The following is a 17,691-nucleotide window of genomic DNA, read 5'->3' on the forward strand; positions in this document are numbered from 1 at the left end:
GTGCTGGGATTATAGGTGAGCCACCACGCCTGGCCTTATTTTTGAACATGTTACTTTGTGATGTCTGTAAGACACCGAATGGAGATGTCAAGTGGCAGTCAGAGTGCTCAGAGAGTTAGGAGGAGACAGACAGATGGTATTTAAAGTTGAGTGGATAAGAGCCTTTGTAGGGAGATGACAGCCCTAGAAACTCCAGCTTTTAGAGTTTGCTTTCATGGGCCACATTTTGCTTGCTTTGTAAGACAAACCACAGCACAGAACACCTGCAAAAACTGCAGCACAGAAGTTTGCTTTCTTTATATTAGTTTATATTACAACATGTGCTTTCTTATTTATTTTTCAAAAATTTTGGCAGTGATGGTAGTGTAATATATGAGAAAGAGGTTAACATCTCTACCATGTCTAATATTTGTTGAATGAATGACTAACAAAGCTTTTTGCTACCTGTGTGATCTTGGAATTTTACCTCTCTGAGTCTCACTTTCTTTTTTCTTCCCTTCTTTCTTTTTTGGATGGAGTCTTGCTCTGTCTTGCCTAGGCAGGAGAATTGCGTGAACCCAGGAGGTGGAGGTTGCAGTGAGCAAGGATTGTGCCGTTGCACTCCAGCCTGGGCAACAAGAGCGAAACTTTATCTTAAATAAATAAATAGGTAAATAAATAAATAAATTTATTTCTCACAGTTCTAGAGGCTGAGAAGTCCAAGATTGTACCATTACATTCTAGCCTGGGTAAAAAGGGTGAAACTCCATCTCAAGTAAATAAACAAATAAATAGGTCGAGCATGGTGGCTCACACCTGTAATCCCAGTACTTTGTGAGGCCGAGGCAGGCAGATCATGAGGTCAAGAGATTAAGACCATCCTGGCCAACATGGTGAAACCCTCTCTCTACTAAAGATACAAAAATTAGCTGGGCGTGGTTGTGTGCTCCTGTAGTCTTAGCTACTCAGGAGGCTGAGGCAGCAGAATCACTTGAACCCGGGAGGCAGAGGTTGCAGTGAGCCGAGATCGCACACTGCAGGATTGTGCCATTGCACTCCAGCCCAGGCAACAGTGCGAGACTCGTCTCAAAAAAAAGGAAAATGAAAATATAAATAAATAAATAAATAAATAAATTTATTTCTCACAGTTCTAGAAGCTGAGAAGTCCAAGATCAAGGCACCAGCAGATTCAGTGTCTGGTGAGGACTCACTTTCTGGTTCACAGACAGGGCCTTCTTGCTGTGTCCTCACATGTGGAAGAGGCAAAGGAGCTTTTATAAGGGCACTGATCAATTTATGAGAGTTCCACCCTCATGACCTAAACACCTTCTAAAGGCCCAACCTCCTAATACCATCATATTGGGAGGGTTTGAATTTTAACATGAATTTGGGGTGGGGGAACACAAACATTTAGACAATAGCTGGCAGGCGGATGGACAGACAGACAGATAGGGAGATAGATGGGGAGATAAGGAGATAGAGAAATAGAGGTAAACATCCCATAAATATATGTGTGTATAACATGGTGTCTTAAATATTTGAAACCGATTCTTTGTTTAATGTTCAGATATTTCAGATACTGTTTTTGACCAGCTTTTCTCAGTCTGTCATAACTCAGCTACCTTCAAAGTTTATTTTTTTTAAATGATGAAACTAAGATGAGATTTGGTTTGAAATATTTTTGACATCTAATGATTAGGAGAATAAATTAAAACAGTATTAAAAGACTGGACACAGTGGCTCACACCTGTAATCCCAGCACTTTGGGAGGACAAGGCAGGCAGATTACTTGAACCCAGGAGTTCAAGACCAGCGTGGGTAATAAGAAGAAACCCGATCTCTACAAAAAATACAAAAGTTAGCTGGGTGTGGTGGTGTGGGCCTGTAGTCCTAGCTACATGGGAGGCTAAAGTGGAAGGATTGCTTGAGCCTGGGAGGCAGAGGTTACAGTGAGCTGAGATTGCACTACTGCACTCCAGTCTGTGCCACAGAGTGAGACCCTGTCTCAAATCAAATAGCAAAGTTTGGTATTATAAAAATTATTTATACAAATAAAAAGAATTTTAAATATACTTTGTATTAATGCTGTTGATTATTAATGTAGAATATTTAATTGCATATTAAATTGTTCATATTCATTTATAAAATCAGTCTTAATATTTTGAAGGTGAAGATAAAATGTTTACTTTGAATCTGTGATACCTGCTTCTAATTTTTTCTTTTTCTTCCTTTCTCCCTTTCCTCTTTTTCTTTCTCTCTCCCTGTCTCTCCCTTTCTTCTCTCTCTCCCCTTTATAAATAAAAACAGTGACACAAACATATTCTCTTCATATATGCTCTGCTATGGAAAATATTCTAAACTTTTTACATTTAGATTATATATTCCCTGAGGTTTCCATTTCTTTGAAATATGTGATAATATGTTTGATAATATCAAAGGGAAAACATTTATTCCATATGTATTAGATTGAATTGTGAAAAAACTGATACCCTTTTTTTTCTGACCTGACTGAAATGGCAATTTCATTTGGTTCAACATCAATAGAAATATTTTTTTTCTAAAAGTCCTCATATTCTTTGTGATTTGGTTTGATTTTAGTACTTTGTGACATTCATTCAACAACATAATTTACTCTTTCATTTTTAAATCCTAGTAATAACACATCTTGAGGGAGACCTTAAGGACTACAAATGCTTAGGTAGAAGCTGTTTGTTAGGTTTCTAATATTCTGGCACCAAGTCAAAGACTTTACATATGCTATCTCCAGTCCTGACACTAAATCTAAAAGAGAGGAATTAGTGTTGATGGCAGAGCTGCAATTTCAATCCTTTTTATGACCTAGTCTTATAAGTCACATAGTATCACTCCCAACATTTTACTTATGAGTCCCATTCAAGGGATGTGGAGATAAAGGCTTTTCATTTTAAACATGGGAATGTAAAAGAACTTGCTAACATTTAAAATCACCACAAAATGCTAGGGACTTTGGGATATGCTTTTTGTCATGGTGAAAATTTTATTTTGCCCTTTTAAAAAGTTTCTTCTCTTTGATGACCATGTAAAAATTATATACAGAAGATTAGTGGTCACTCCTGAGTTCTTCCTCTTTCATAGTTTAACTTGAGACATGGTCTGTTAATTATACACAATGGAAGCAATTAGTCAGTGGTTTTTAGTCTGGTCCAGAGATGTTAATCTTCTCCTATTTTTCCTATTGGGTTTAAAAAAACAATTTTATTGGATTTACAAAACATATAACTAATTTATAAATTGTTTCTATTGTTGATTCTGTGAAAGCACTAAATTCTACCTCTTGTTTTCTGAGATAATTATTTTGTATTTACTAAATTTACCTTTTGATTAATTCAGGGTGATAGTTTACAGATTTCTCAGGGGCAGTCTGCAAATCTGGTTTCCCTAAAGAAAATTGCAGACCATGTAGGGTGCGAAAACATATGTGGCACAGTCTTTCAGTATGTGTATGGAATGTAATGCCAGATTTTCCTGACAGCTTGGAGATGAGAAAGAGCTTCAAAAGCAGCAGAGTGAGAAAACCTGAGTGTGCGAAAAGGGCTGACAACTGTGATATAAGCCACGCCTTTATATTTATGGTTAATCTGGAGAGCAGAATGGTGCTAGTCTGAGATAACTTGAATTGCAGTATTTCTTCATATAGTATGTCATATTTGACAGGGGAAATACTGCATTCAGGACTTTATATTCACTCTCAGATATCAATCTGTCAGACTGTGTGCAGAAAAATCACAGGGAAATACTGAGATGGGTTATTCATTTAATGTTCTGTAGTGAATGGATTATAAAGCCAGGAATAAAACCCAGGAGTATAGTGACCCAGATCACACTTTTGGATCTAATCTTCCCTGGAAAACTCTCGAATTATTTGCCCTAAATTTTTAGAGCTTGTTTTCTTGTTAGTTTATTGTTTTTCATTAAACAATCTACTATGATTTAGATATGTGCCCTCCAAAATTCAGGTGTTAAAATGTAATGGCCATTGCTATGGTGTCTTAGTCTGTTTTCTGTTGCTCATAACAGAATAACTAAAACTGGGTAATTTGAAAAGAAAAGGAATTTGTTTCTTATACTTATGGAGGCTGAAGAGTCTAAGATCAAGAAACTCCCTCTGGTAGGGGCCTCCTTGCTGGTAGGGACTCTCTACTGAGTCCCGAGTTGATACAGGATATCACATGGTAGGGGGCTGAATGTACTAACTCAGGTCTCTCTTCCTCTTCTTCGAAAGCCACCAACTGACCCCCGTGAGAACCTTAATCCATGAGCGGATTAGTCCATTCATGAGAGCAGATTCCTCATGAGCCAGTCATCTCTCAAAGGCCCCACTTCTCAGTACTGCCACAATGGAGCATTAAATTTCAGTGTGAGTTTTGGAGAGGAGAAATTTTCAAACCATAGATGGTGTTAAGAGGTAGAGCCTGTAGGACATGATTAGACCATGAAGGCCCCTTTCTTATGAATGGGATTAAGACCCTTGTAAAAGAGGCTTTCTGCATTAGGTTTCTAGCCCTTTCGCCTTCTGCCATGTGAAGACACATGCTCCTCCCCTTCAGAGGATGCAGCAACAAGGCACCATTTTGGAAGCACAGAGTAGCCCTCACCAAACAACTGAACTGGCCAATGCCTTGATCTTAGATTTCTCAGCCTACAGATCCATGAGGAAATACATTTCCATTATGTGTAAACTACCCAGCTTCATGTATTCTGTTATCAAGCACAAATAAACACAGAAACTATCATGCTGTTTTCAAAATTGTTTGTTTTTTAAATTATTAGAAACTAAAATTGACCGTTTTGTGGTATACAGCTTTATGGATTTTGGTACGTGTGCTAATAAGTATAACTACTACCACAATGAGGATACAGGACAGTTTTATCACCCAAAAAATGTCCTGTTCTTTGAGACAGATTGAGAGTCACAATCTCTCTCACCTCTAACTCCTGGCAACCACCAGTCTGTCTTCATCAATATAGTTTTTTTCAAGAACACCATATAAATGAAATTACACAATATGTAATCTTTTGAGACTGGTTTGTTTGAGTCAGCATAATGACTTTGAGAATCATCCAGGTTTTTATATGTATCAATCATTCATTCACAGTCTGGCTGCAGTGGCTCATGCCTGTAATCTCAGCATGTTTGGAGGATCGCTTGAGGCCAGGAGTTTGAGACCAGCCTGGGTATCATAATGAGACTCCATTTTTACGGAAAAAAAAAATTTTTTTAATTAGCTGATTGTGATGTTGTGCCTATAATCCCAGCTACTCGGGAAGCTGAGGCAGGAGGATCACTTGAATCCAAGAGTTTGAGGTGCAGTGAGCTATGATGGTACCAGTCTACTCTAGCCTGGGAGATTGAGTAAGATCCTGACTCAAAAGAAAAAAAAACTTTTACTTTTTTTGAGTTATATGGTGCATATAGTATGTGTGTCTATTTACCTGCTGAAGGACATTTGGGTTGTTTCCATTCTTTGGCCATAATGAATAGAGGTGCTGTTAACTTTTATGTGAACATAAATTTTAATTTTATTTCTCTTTCTTTCTTTTTCTTTTTCTCTCTGTTTCTTTTTTCTTTCTTTCTTTCCTTCCTTTCCTTCCCTCCCTCCCTCCCTCCCTCCCTCCCTCCCTCCCTCCCTCCCTCCCTCCCTTCCTTCCTTCCTTCCTTCCTTCCTTCCTTTCTCATTTTTTGAGACAGGGTCTTGCTTTGTCACCCAGGCTAGAGCACAGTGGTACAGTCACCTTGCATGCAGCCTCTACCTCCTAGACTCAAGCAATCCTCCTGTCTCAGTCTCTTGAGTAACTAGGACTATAAGCATGCCCCGCACCTGGCTAATTTTTTTTTTTTTTGGTGTGTGTGGAGATGGGATCTCACTATGTTGCCCAGGCTAGTCTTGAACTTCTGGCCTTAAGTGATCCTCCCACCTCAGCTTTTCAAAGTGTTGGGATTATAGGTGTGACTCACCACACTTGGCCCAGTTTTCATTTCTTTAGCGCCAGGGTCAGCAACCCTTTTCTGTAGGGGGCTAGATGAAGTATTTTATGCTGTTAGGTCTCTGTTGTGAGTACTCTGTTGTTGTAGTGTGAAAGCAGTCGTAGACAATACATAAGTAAATGGATATGGATGTATTCCAATAAAACTTTATTTACAAAAACGGGTGAGCTAGATTTTGGTACATGGCTGTACCCTGTTTTATGCTAAATACCTAGGAATGGGATTGTAATTTATCATGAGTACATAATAATTAAATGTTTACTTTGATAAGAAAATGCCAAACTTTTAGTTTATTGACTTAAAATGTACTTAGTAACGTTTGAATCATGGGATGTTATTGAACTCAGATGACGTATAGTTCACACAGCAAGCTCACCTAATTTATAAGACAGGCTTTGGTTTTACGTTGAGGATCTATTTTACCTTCTGCTTTTATTCATATTCTTGTGTGGTCTTTTGGCTTGAATGTATCTTTTCTTCACAGATAAAATACATAGCATTTTTCCAGTACTTTTTATTTGCATTAGTTAAGATATAGTTGAACATTTTAGGGAGGTTGCCTTTTTTTTTTAAAGTATGTATTAGGAGCAAAGGATTAGAGACGGGGTTGCTAAGTTTTTAAATCAACTAAACAGTTGATTGTATCCTAGAATTTGAGTATAGCTGGATATACTCTGTATTCATCACACCATGATGTCTCTTTAGAAGACTTTGTTTCAGTGCCAAACCCAGACCTTTTCAGTGTGGAAGCTAAACCCAGACTGTTTATCCATAAGGGAAGCTCACCTACTACATTATATCTCTGTTTTGTGATAAGTGTTTTTTTAATGGCAACTTAGGTGTTAAATCTTAGGTTAGTAGCCAAGTATCCTTGGAATTCTTTTTAGGAACAGCATCCTACAGATGAAAGGTTGTGTTTGTTTTTTTTCTGAGGGATGCAGGATTCACTTTCCATTTTGTTGTGATTCTCTGCGACAAAAAGCTGAGATTTGGGGTTAAAGGGCAAGTAGATCATCTTGGATATATCAATAGCTTAATGAAGTTGGAGATGATGAATAAAGCAAAGGAGGTCTATTTTTCTGCTTATGATTTACTGTTAATTTTTTATTTTTATTTTTTTTTCTGAAAAAGCAGTGAAGCCCCAGGACCATAACAACACCAGGGAGGTGGGAAGAACATTTTGTGCTAATAGTAGTCCCTCTAGTCTTCATGCAGTGGTTGAAAGGCTATGCCTGTGAGTGGGAAGTGCTCCTGTTGACATGATATGCTTTTTTAAAAGTGGTAACTATTTGGGAAAAAAAAATATCTTTTCTAATTTCTGTGGGCTTGGGCACCGGCACTTGAATCATTGGTGTGGCAATGGAACATGATCTCCTTTGAGAATCAAACAAAAGTCATAGGTTATCTTCCTAGAATATATGTATGTTCACAAATTTAATATGAAGTTTCAGGGGTTTATTTACCCCCAAGCCAGCACTGTCCAATAAAACTTTCTGTGACAATTGAAATGTTTTATATTGGCTCTCTCTAATACAGTAGTCACTAGACACATAATAGCTGTTGAGCACTTCAAATGTGTCTGATGCAACTGAGGAACTAGGGTTTTACTTCTCTGCTGGCTTAAGCTCTTTCATATGGTATAGGTTATAATCCCTATAAAAGAGGTTTTGTGAATGTCATTGTTAGGAATTAAATTTGTTCATTTCACTTCTGCTTTTTGCATTCAAGCAGTAGTTATTGTATCTTGCTTTTCAGTTAAAATAAAAATAAAATAAATAGTGCATTTCCCATACTCATACATTATTTAGTAACAAGCTGAAAAGTTTATGGGTGACCTCCATACCATCTGATTTTGCATTTCTGTAGCAGTGGTTCTCAACCCCAGATACATATTAGAATCAGTTGGGAAACCCATAAAATCCCTGCCTAGGCTCTAGCCCCAGAGATTCTGATTTGAAGCGGTTGGCTTCTGGGCATCAGAGCATATTTTAAAACTTCCTAGTTGATTCCAGTATCCAACCAGAGTTGAAAAGCCTTCATGTATGAGATAGTTGACCTGGGCTACTTATATTGAGGAAAATATCCATAATTAGTGACTAATTTATAATTTTTTTCCCCTCCTTTCTAGTTGGAGCCCAGATTTCAAGTCTTGAGGAAATACCTTCAAGCGAATGGGCCCTATTGTGCTCACACATTCAGAACCTGTTACCCAAGGAATTCCCTAAAGGTCAGTGTCTGGGAAGAAAATTTAGTGGGATTTTGTTTTTCATCTTTATTATCACTGAATTTACTGATAATTAAAGACTGTTAATTACTTGTGTATAGACAGGGCTTTTTATATTGACTTGATTTATAGAGCTACCATTATAAATTTGATTACTGTACTGTCTCAAATGTATGTTGAGAACTGTTTCTAATCGACTATTTAAAGGAGGATATATATTATATGTACACCTATATCCTTATACCCATTTAACATATCTTTACAAAGATATTTAAGGAATTAGTAATGACAGTTCTAGGGAGGGGAACTGGAGCCCTGTAGTGGGATATTTACTTTTACTGTGTATTCTTTTCAGTGTGGTCTTTTAAACCCCACGCATATATTAAATTTCAAAAAAAAAATTATTAATGGCTAAAAATGCTTTTTTTAGTTTTATAAATATGCTTATAGTGTTTTCTACTTGGAAAAATAGAAAACAACCTCACATTCCTTGAAATTGAGGGTTTCTGCTTGTTATTTGGTATACTACTTCTTGTGTTGGATATGTTGTTTAGGGGCACACATCTGATTTTCTTCTCTTGAACTCAGGTCCTGGATTTCTTTTGCTTTACATTTTCTTTCACCCCTTTTTTTTTTAATGTTAAATTTTTATTTTTGAGACAGTCTCATTCTGTCACCAGACTTCAGTGGCACAATCTCAGCTCACTGCAACCTCTGCCTCCCAGGGTTCAAGTGATTCTTCTGCCTCAGCCTCCCAAGTAGCTGGGACTACAGGCGTGCACCACAGTGCCCAGCTGATTTTTGTATTTTCAGCAGAGACGAGGTTTCACCATGTTGGCTAGGATGGTCTTAATCTCTTGACCTTGTGATCCACTCGCCTCGGCCTTCCAAAGTGCTGGGATTGCAGGCTTGAGCCACCGCGACTACAACTTATTTCTAGCAAATAAACTGTGTACACAGACAAGAACTCATAAGATACGCTGCTGGGAGGACCACGTAGTTCTGCATAGTTGAAACAAAGGGTGAATATGGAGAAAAGCTGGAGATGAGGCTTGCATAGAAAAACTAGACAGAGGAAGAGCCTAAAAGGCCTTACAGGTTAGGTTAATGATAAACTGTTAAGTAGGAGGGTAATATATGTTGAGAAAATACTTCTAAAAATACAGTGTGATATGTGGGATACATGTATCTTAATGATACTTCAGAGATAAAGGCAGTGCCAGTGGAGGTAGGGATGGTGCACAGTGGTATGAGAGAATACACGTAATACCACCAACATAGGATTAACGATCTAGGAAGTGGGTATCTTTCAGGATCAAAGGAAAGAGATCAAGAGGACTCAGAATTCCAGATTGAGTTATGCAAATAATAGTAGGGCCATTAATTAAACTGGAAATAAAATGAAGGAATAAGAATATAGTGCAAAAGATAAAAAGAGACAAATTGGAACACGGTGAAATAAAAGGGTGAAAGAGGCGGGGCACAGTGGATCACATGGTCAACATGGTGAAACCCCGTCTCTACTAAAAAAATAGACAAAACATTAGCTGGGCATTGCGGTGCGTGCCTGTAATCCCAGCTACTCAGGAGGCTGAGGCAGGAGAATTGCCTGAACCCAGGAGGCGGAGGTTGCGGTGAGCCGAGATCGCGCCATTGCACTCCAGCCTGGGTAACAAGCGCGAAACTCCGTCTCAAAAAAAAAAAAAAAAAAAAAAAAAACGAAATAAGTTGTAGTCCATTGTTAGCTGAATGAATTCTCTTCAATTCCTGAGACTTAGTTCACATGTCACTTTGCTATTGATATTTAACTGCCTTTTCCCTGTGATCTCTATAGCACTTGGTTTACTTATTTATTATTCCTTATAACACTTACCTCATTGCTTCTATTATATTTTTTTACTTAACCATGAGCCCCTAGATGGTAGAATGTGAATGATGTATTTTTCCATCGCTAGGTTCTAGCAGACTACTTGCATGTAAAAAGTGTAATTAAATGAATAAGGAGATAAATGTTAACATACACAATTTTTGAACTCTTGCTTTATAACCATGTGAGCTCACTAATTCAATGTTTTTAAAGTTTAGTAAAGGTTAACCTGAGTTTTATGTCTTTGAAAAAAGAGTTTAATAAGTTACTTGTAGTAACTTATTAATCAATTATGAGGAAAATTTCACCTATTTGAAAGAGCTTTTTTTTTTTTTTTTTTTTTTTTTGAGACAGAGTCTCACTCTGTTGCCCAGGCTGGAGTACAGTGGTACAGTCTTGGCTCACTGCAACCTCCTCCTCCTGGGTTCAAGCAATTCTTGTACTTCAGCCTCCTGAGCAACTGGGATTGCAGGTCTGTGCCACCACAACTGGCTAATTTTGTTTTTGTTTTTGATTTTTTTTTCTTCAGACAGAGTCTCACTCTGTCATCCAGGCTGGAGTGCAGTGACGCAATCTCCACCTCCTGCCTCAGCCTCCTGAATAGCTAGGACTATAGGCGTGCTGGCTAATTTTTGTATTTTTAGTAGAGATAGAGTTTACTATGTTGGCCAGGCTGGTCTTGAACTCCTGACCTCAGGTGATCCACCCGCCTTGGCCTTCCAGAGTGCTAGGATTACAGATGTAAGCCACCGTGCCCAGCCTAATTTTTAGTTAAGAGTTGGGGTTTCACTATGTTGGCCAGGCTTGTCTCAAACGCCTGACCTCAAGTGATCCACCCACTTCAGCCTCCCAAAGGTGTTAGCAATTGCGCCTGGCCAATAGCTGACTTTTTAAAAAGTACTTTTAGATGATTTAGAATACTTTTCATGCAAATCACTTATGTAGTACACAACAATTTGACTGTTATTTAAAGTAGAAAACAGTAAGCTTTTATCAACATAACCAGAGCTTATGTTCTTGAAAGTAATGCTGTATTTATTTAACATATATTGTTTTGATATTTTGCTTATTCTCTCTTCGTTACATATCCCTTTGAATGTTAACATTTATTTGCCTTTTGTTTTTCCTTAGCTTGAATATAAGGATCATGGTAGAAATTTACTGTAGTTTCCAAGTTTATATTCCTTATAGAGTCTTCAATATACATTTAAAGTTGATTGTGTGTTAAATTAGTTTTTAAACAACAGTTCTAAGTCTGTAGATCTTGGTGGCCAGAATTTCTCAGCTTTTCAAATAGGAAAATCTAGAAATTGAAATAAAAAATATAGAGATTGAGAAATGTAAGTTCTCTAGGTGTACCTACTCTAAATTTATCCACTGTAGGTGAGGAAAGGGATTTCATATAAAATGGCTGAGTAAAAGCATTTGTATTCTATTCTTCTGCCTAATGCTAACTAAACATAACAAGAAGAATAAAGAATAGGGAAGAAATCTTTTAACTTCAGTGAAATGAGGAGAAAACCATTATCCCAAGCCTCAGACCCAGAGAAGAGCTGCCAAACATTGTGAACGTTGAAGCAAATTGAGAAGTGTGTGAATATCACAGATTTTAAACTCGTCACAGAGCTCTCCCATAGTAGGTGGTAAGGGGACTACAAAGTCTTAGGCAAGGTGAAGCTGCAGGGAAAGACACATACGTACCTTTTTTTGCAGAAAGAGTGGCAGGAAGCAGCAGAGGAGAGAGGGTAGTATAAAGAGCCATCTCCTTGGTCTCAGTTGATGCAAAGCAGCTGAAGAGAAGTAAACACTAAATCACAATGCAGACATTCCAGAGCTAAACACTCTCCCCATTTCTAATTCTGCTCCCCAGCTCTACTGGCTTCATTACAGTTCTTCAGCCATGTGAAGCACAATCTTACTTTGGCCAGCCTTTTGGTTTTACTTGTTCCTTAGCCTGGAATTTTATTCCCGTAGAAATTCTTAGGGATTGCTTCTTCATTCAGGTTTCTGTTCCGGCGTGAAGTCCTCAGAAACGTTCCTTGACCAAGCAGACTGAAACAGCAACCCGGGGAACATTCTATTTTCAAAGCTTACTGAATTTTTTTCATAACATCAGATGTATATTGATTTCTTTGTTTATTTTTTTCTTTCATTCATGACAATTTAAAGTCCAAAAGGACACAGATTTTAATAGGCTTCTGTTCTTCCTCTACATTCTTAGCATCTAAAACATTGCTGGACACATAGTGGTTGCTTAATAAATATTTGTTGAATAAATTATTCAACAAATAATAGGCAACACAGAGTTCCTGTGCCCAGTGCAAACGAGGAGAGGCTTAAGAGACATTAGTAGCCAGTAGCAATAAGTAATCTTTATTTTGAACCTGATTCATACAAAATATCTATAAAAATCTACCATGACATTTATGAGATTTTGAACATCGGATATTTGATATTAACAAGATGATCGTCACTAGTTTTAGTTTTAGTGTGATAACTTTTTTTTAGAGTCCTTTATTTTTTGGAGATTGTTATACAAATGCACACATACACATGCACACTTTGTAAGAGATTATATAATGCCTGAATTTTGATTCAAAATAAGTTTAAATTTCTGACAATTGAAGAAGAAATTAAAAAAATATATATGTGATGGATGATGTCGATTGTGAGGCTATATTTAGATCCCGTGGATACATTCAAAAGCATCAAGTATTAACCATCAATGCTTATACTGCCATCCTTTACAAGTCTTTAAACTCAGGTTGAAAAGTATTAGTTATCAACCTAAAAATATTAAAGATAATACCTAGTTATTCTGACTTATATTAGGAATTGCATACAAAAAAAAATTTGAAAGCTGTTTTTCTAAATTACCTTAAGACAATTTCTGTTTACAGGGTTATTCTCTGCTGTACCTTCCAGGACAGATTAGTTCTACTGTTATTGATGTGAACTGAAGGTCTGTCCTAATTTGACTTTTTAATGCCTGGAGAGAAATGAATATAGTGCTCAAAGATTATACATTTGGCATTTAAGATACTCTAGAGCCATCATAGACTTTAAAGATACATTTATGTTTCCCTAAAAACAAAAAGTAGAGTTTCCATAAGCAAAATGTCTATTGAGTTCTTCTCCTGTTTTCTGCTTTTTCTTTATGTAATCTAATACAGGTTTCTTAATCACTGAAAGGAGGTAGACATAGTTTTTCTTTCCCATTATATAATTGTATATTTTTGTGTTTCATATATAATAAACACTTTCAAATTATTAATTAGGTGTTTTATATTTATCATTGTGTTCGGCGGAATCTGAAGATTCATGTCGCTTAGGTGGTTTTTGCGCCTCATTTGAAATAAATTTCAATTAAATAGTTTATTCTTAAAATGACATTCTGTTGTATATAGTTTTTTAGTTGTGCAGTCATATTTTTAATGCATTAAAATTAATTTGTGAATGAATATTTTATGGCGTATACCTGAAAGATAATAAGGGTTTTTTTTTTTTTTGGTTGAAAATAAAAAGTGCTTATGTATGTGTAGCACTATGAATCAGTCAGGATTTAGTTGCAGAGAATAGAATTTGTTCTAGCAGTTTATGCAGGAAAATACTTATCACATGGCATTAGTGGCTTACAAAATGATGGTGGAGCAGAAAGAGCAGACAAAACAGGTTTTGGGCTCATGGTTAAACTTTAGAAACATCTCCCAGTGGCATACCTCAACTCTGGTTTCTAAGGGAGCTGCGGCTCTCTGTGTGGATCAGGAGACTGTTGTAGGGTGGCAAACTGTGGCCTGCAGGCAAAATCTGGCCTATCACCTGCATGTGTATGTCTCACAAACTAAGAATGGTTGTTACATTTTTAAATATTTGAAAAAAGTCAAAAGAAAAATAATGTTTCGTGGCACCTAAAAATTAATAAATTCACAGTAGACACAGTCGTGTGCACCTGTAGTCTCAGCTACTTGGGAGGCCAAGGTAGGAGAAGTATTGCTTTAGGCCAGGCATTTGAGACCATGCTGGACAACACAGCAAAACACTTTCTCAAATTAAAAGAGAAAAAAATGTGAGATTCAAATGTCAGTGTTTATTTGAACACAGCAATACATGCTCATTTACCGGTTGTTTATGACTGCTTTCACACTACAGTGGCAGTGTTAAGTAGTTGTAACAGAAACTGCATGGCAAAATATTTGGTATCTCACCCTTAACTGAGAAGGTTCTTAACCCCAGAGAAAGATCCAGAACACACATTTCAGTGCCACTGCAAACAGCTACCTCTACTGCTGTTCGCTCCACAGCCATACTGTAAGTATTATGACCAGGCAAATAGATGTGACATGCGCTGCCTCCCAACAACCCCCAGAATAATTACTGGATACAGGGATCTCTGTCCAACACTGCAGCAAAAAATATATGAATATCATTGACAGTGTGGGCTCTGCTTCAATTCTACTTTACAAAGCTTGGGCAAGGCCAGGCGCAGTGGCTTACGCCTGTAATCCCCATACTTTGGGAGGCCAAAGCAGGTGGAAGTCTTCCGCTCAGGAGTTCAAGACTAGCCTGGGCAACAGAATGAAACTAAAAAATACAAAAATTAGCTGGACATGGTTGTGTGCCCCTGTAGTACCAGCTCCTTGGGAGGCTGAGGCAGGAGGATTGCCTGAGTCTGGAAGATTAAGGATGAAATGAGACATGATCATGCCACTGTACTCCAGCCTGAGTTACACAGTGAGACAGTGTTAAAAAAAAAAAAAGCTGGGGCAAGTAAGTTTGAGTGGCTGAACCCTGAACCTGAATTGCAAAAAGAACCTATTTGCAGAGGAGTCTGTGGAAACCTTGCTTATTTTGTTTTATAGCCTCTTTAATACATGAAGGCACATTATAGGAACAAGGTACGATGGGTCTTGAGCAGCAGTCCCCACTATATTTATCATATATTGGCTGTAAGAATTTGGAACTACTCTTTGGTGTATTAAAATGATTAATCTTTTTCTTCTAATTCAAAGTCGTTGGTTGGAATTGCTGTAACCAATTCTAATCATGTCATAACCCTAAACATTGATTGCCTTCCATGTGGGAGGCATATCACATGTATTCTTACTTTCTTTTCTTACATTATAAAGCCAGTGTCACACTCATCTCCATTTACTATTAGGGAAAATGTAGCTTAGGGTAGTTTGATTTACTTTTCCTGAAGTCACATAGATAGTGAATGAAGGAACAGAATTTGAAACCCGTATGTGCCTGATGCCAGAGCTTTTTTACTGCCACCTATTCTTGCTTGTGCCTATAATGCAGCATTTTTATGAATCAAACCAGAATTTTTAAAAATCACATATTGAGACTATTTAGACACTGTTTCTTAGTTCTCATTGCCTTTACAGAAATTTCAGCCTCTTGTCTTCATTTCTTCTTCAGTAAAAGGGAACAATCAATTTTGTCTTTATTTTTTACAAAATAATTCATAGTTTAATGTATAAGATCTCTGTCAATGTGTAATATGCACAAAATATAATGCTTAGACAAAAGATTGTAGACATTTTAGTATTGCTAATATTATGCATTTATGTTTTATGAGGAACACATGTAAAGCTTCAAGCACAATATTCACTGGAGGGAATAAAAATTTTCTCTTAACCAACTGATAAGGGACAGAGACATTGCTTTTAAAGTAGCAGAATATGATAAATCAGGCCAGTTAGATAAGAATTCAGAGATACACTTTCTGTGAGAATATTTTGGTGAAAAAATAATTTTACTTTAGATCATTAGTCACAATATCTGAACTTTTTGAAGTAGTATAAGTATTTTCAAGGCAGGGCCTTTGGGGAAAAAAATAAAAGCATAAAAATCAGTGTTTTGAGAGGAAAATTGGAGAAGTAAAGAAGAGGAGAAGAAGATGAAAATATAAGTTTATAAGCTTCTGAAGGACTAATGTGGTCTGAGCACAGTGATGGATATACTGGCAAACTTTTATAACAACAGCTAGCCAGGAAAAAACAAAAAAGCTCCAATGTTTAGTGTTTGCTGATTGCTGTGGTCCAAATATTCTCACCTTGGCTGGTCCTAAGCTATTTGTAGTTTGACAGCTAGATGTCCAAAATTTCTGAAAATTTAGCCATCAACTCTTGTGAGCTGGTATGAGCTGGATCTAACACACCACTGTTTAGTTTAGCTTCAGCAAAAAGTAAAGAACAGTAGACTAAGGCAGAAATATTTTGCATTTACATTTTAGTGGATATGTAAGAAAATTATTTTATGGAACCTGAGTCTTTTTTTTAAATCAAAAGTGTTCATTTTGTAAAATAATATGAAACATTATTATTTTATTCACCGAAGAATAAGGTTACTAGGTAAGTACTCTTGGTATTGGAGTGAGTTTTTTTCTAAGGTTATTATCTCATTTTCTCATTAATAAAATAATTGCTCAGAACTTACTAAATGACGAAATACATTGTTGTGTTTAATTGCAAATAGTCACAATCATAGTTAACTATAATCTCGAACTCCTGGGCTCAAACAATCCTCTCGCTTTAGCCTTCCAAAGTGCTGGGATTACAGTCATGAGCCACCATGACTACCTCAACAATAGTTTTTTATTTGTATTTGCCTTTGACAAATTCTGTCAAGAAGTTATTTCTATAATATATTGAATATTATTCTGTATTTATTATTGAGGCATTGTGTTAGGATTGTGGCAGATTTGAATTAAAGAGCAGGTAAATTCTCAAAAGAAAATGTAGTTATGTATATGTAACATTTCCCCTATGTGTCAGACTGACTTATCTAGAGTTACTAAGAATTCTTTGCAAAGATACTGCTCATGAGTCATATTTCTTGTTGCCAGTCTAGTTACACCCTCGGTGGAAGATACACAAAGCAAACATGGGTTCTGTGGCCTTTTTTTGTTGTTTTTAAAGTTCTTGGGGACAAAAATACTTGATCATTTTGTCCAAATGTTTTAAGGAAGAACAAATAGTACTATCTTGGTGGAAACAACTAGAAAATAAAATTGTCATTGCTTTCATAAGTAAAGTTATTTCATAAAGACAAAGAGCTTCCATTTAATAAAAGAGTACTGGATTTGGAGTTACATGCCTTGAATTCAAATTTTAGCTAATGCTAGTTGTTGGATCTTTTTGGCAAGCTGCTTAAACTCTGAGCTTCCGGTTTTTTTAATGTGTAAAGTAGGCATTATACCATTTTGTGGTAGGAAATAAATGAATAAATTTTTGTGAAAATACCTAACATTATACTTAGCTATGGATCTTAAGGCTATATTTTCTGGACAAAAACTGACACAGAGGCAGGAAATGAGAGTTCCTTAGGGATTAACTCTGGCCTGGGCTACTAATTACTGATGCTGTCCCTTTAGACTTAAAATGATTCAAGGGCAGAATGGCTGGTGTTTTCCACTTGGAAATACTGATTACAAGCCAGTGGGCAGAAAAGTTTGAATATCAAGAATTAACATATACAGAGAACCAAGCTGCAGAAATCTGATTGGCTAGAATGGGATCTTAGGCTAGGCCAGTGAAATTCATTTGTTTTGTTCTGTAATTGTCTTTTATTTATTTATTTATTTATTTATTT

The 17,691-nt window shown here is 36.7% G+C and overlaps 1 protein-coding gene across 33 annotated transcripts in view; it reads left to right on the forward strand.

Moving 5' to 3' along the window:
* The window catches only part of WDFY3 (WD repeat and FYVE domain containing 3), a 301,952-nt gene that overhangs the window by 63,650 nt on the left and 220,611 nt on the right, over positions 1-17,691 (forward strand). For 26 of the 33 annotated variants that reach the window (XM_078366915.1, XM_078366921.1, XM_035293366.3 and 23 more), the window contains one exon: positions 8,133-8,231. The exons of 5 other annotated variants lie outside the window; for them this stretch is intronic. The gene's annotated coding sequence lies outside the window, so the exon portion shown is untranslated. Of the gene's footprint in view, positions 1-518; positions 650-8,132; positions 8,232-17,691 lie in introns of all 33 variants that reach the window. 2 more of the 33 variants (XM_078366917.1, XM_078366923.1) reach the window with 1 other exon arrangement.

Source organism: Callithrix jacchus, chromosome 3 (assembly GCF_049354715.1).
Source record: "Callithrix jacchus isolate 240 chromosome 3, calJac240_pri, whole genome shotgun sequence".
Lineage (NCBI taxonomy): Eukaryota > Metazoa > Chordata > Mammalia > Primates > Cebidae > Callithrix > Callithrix jacchus.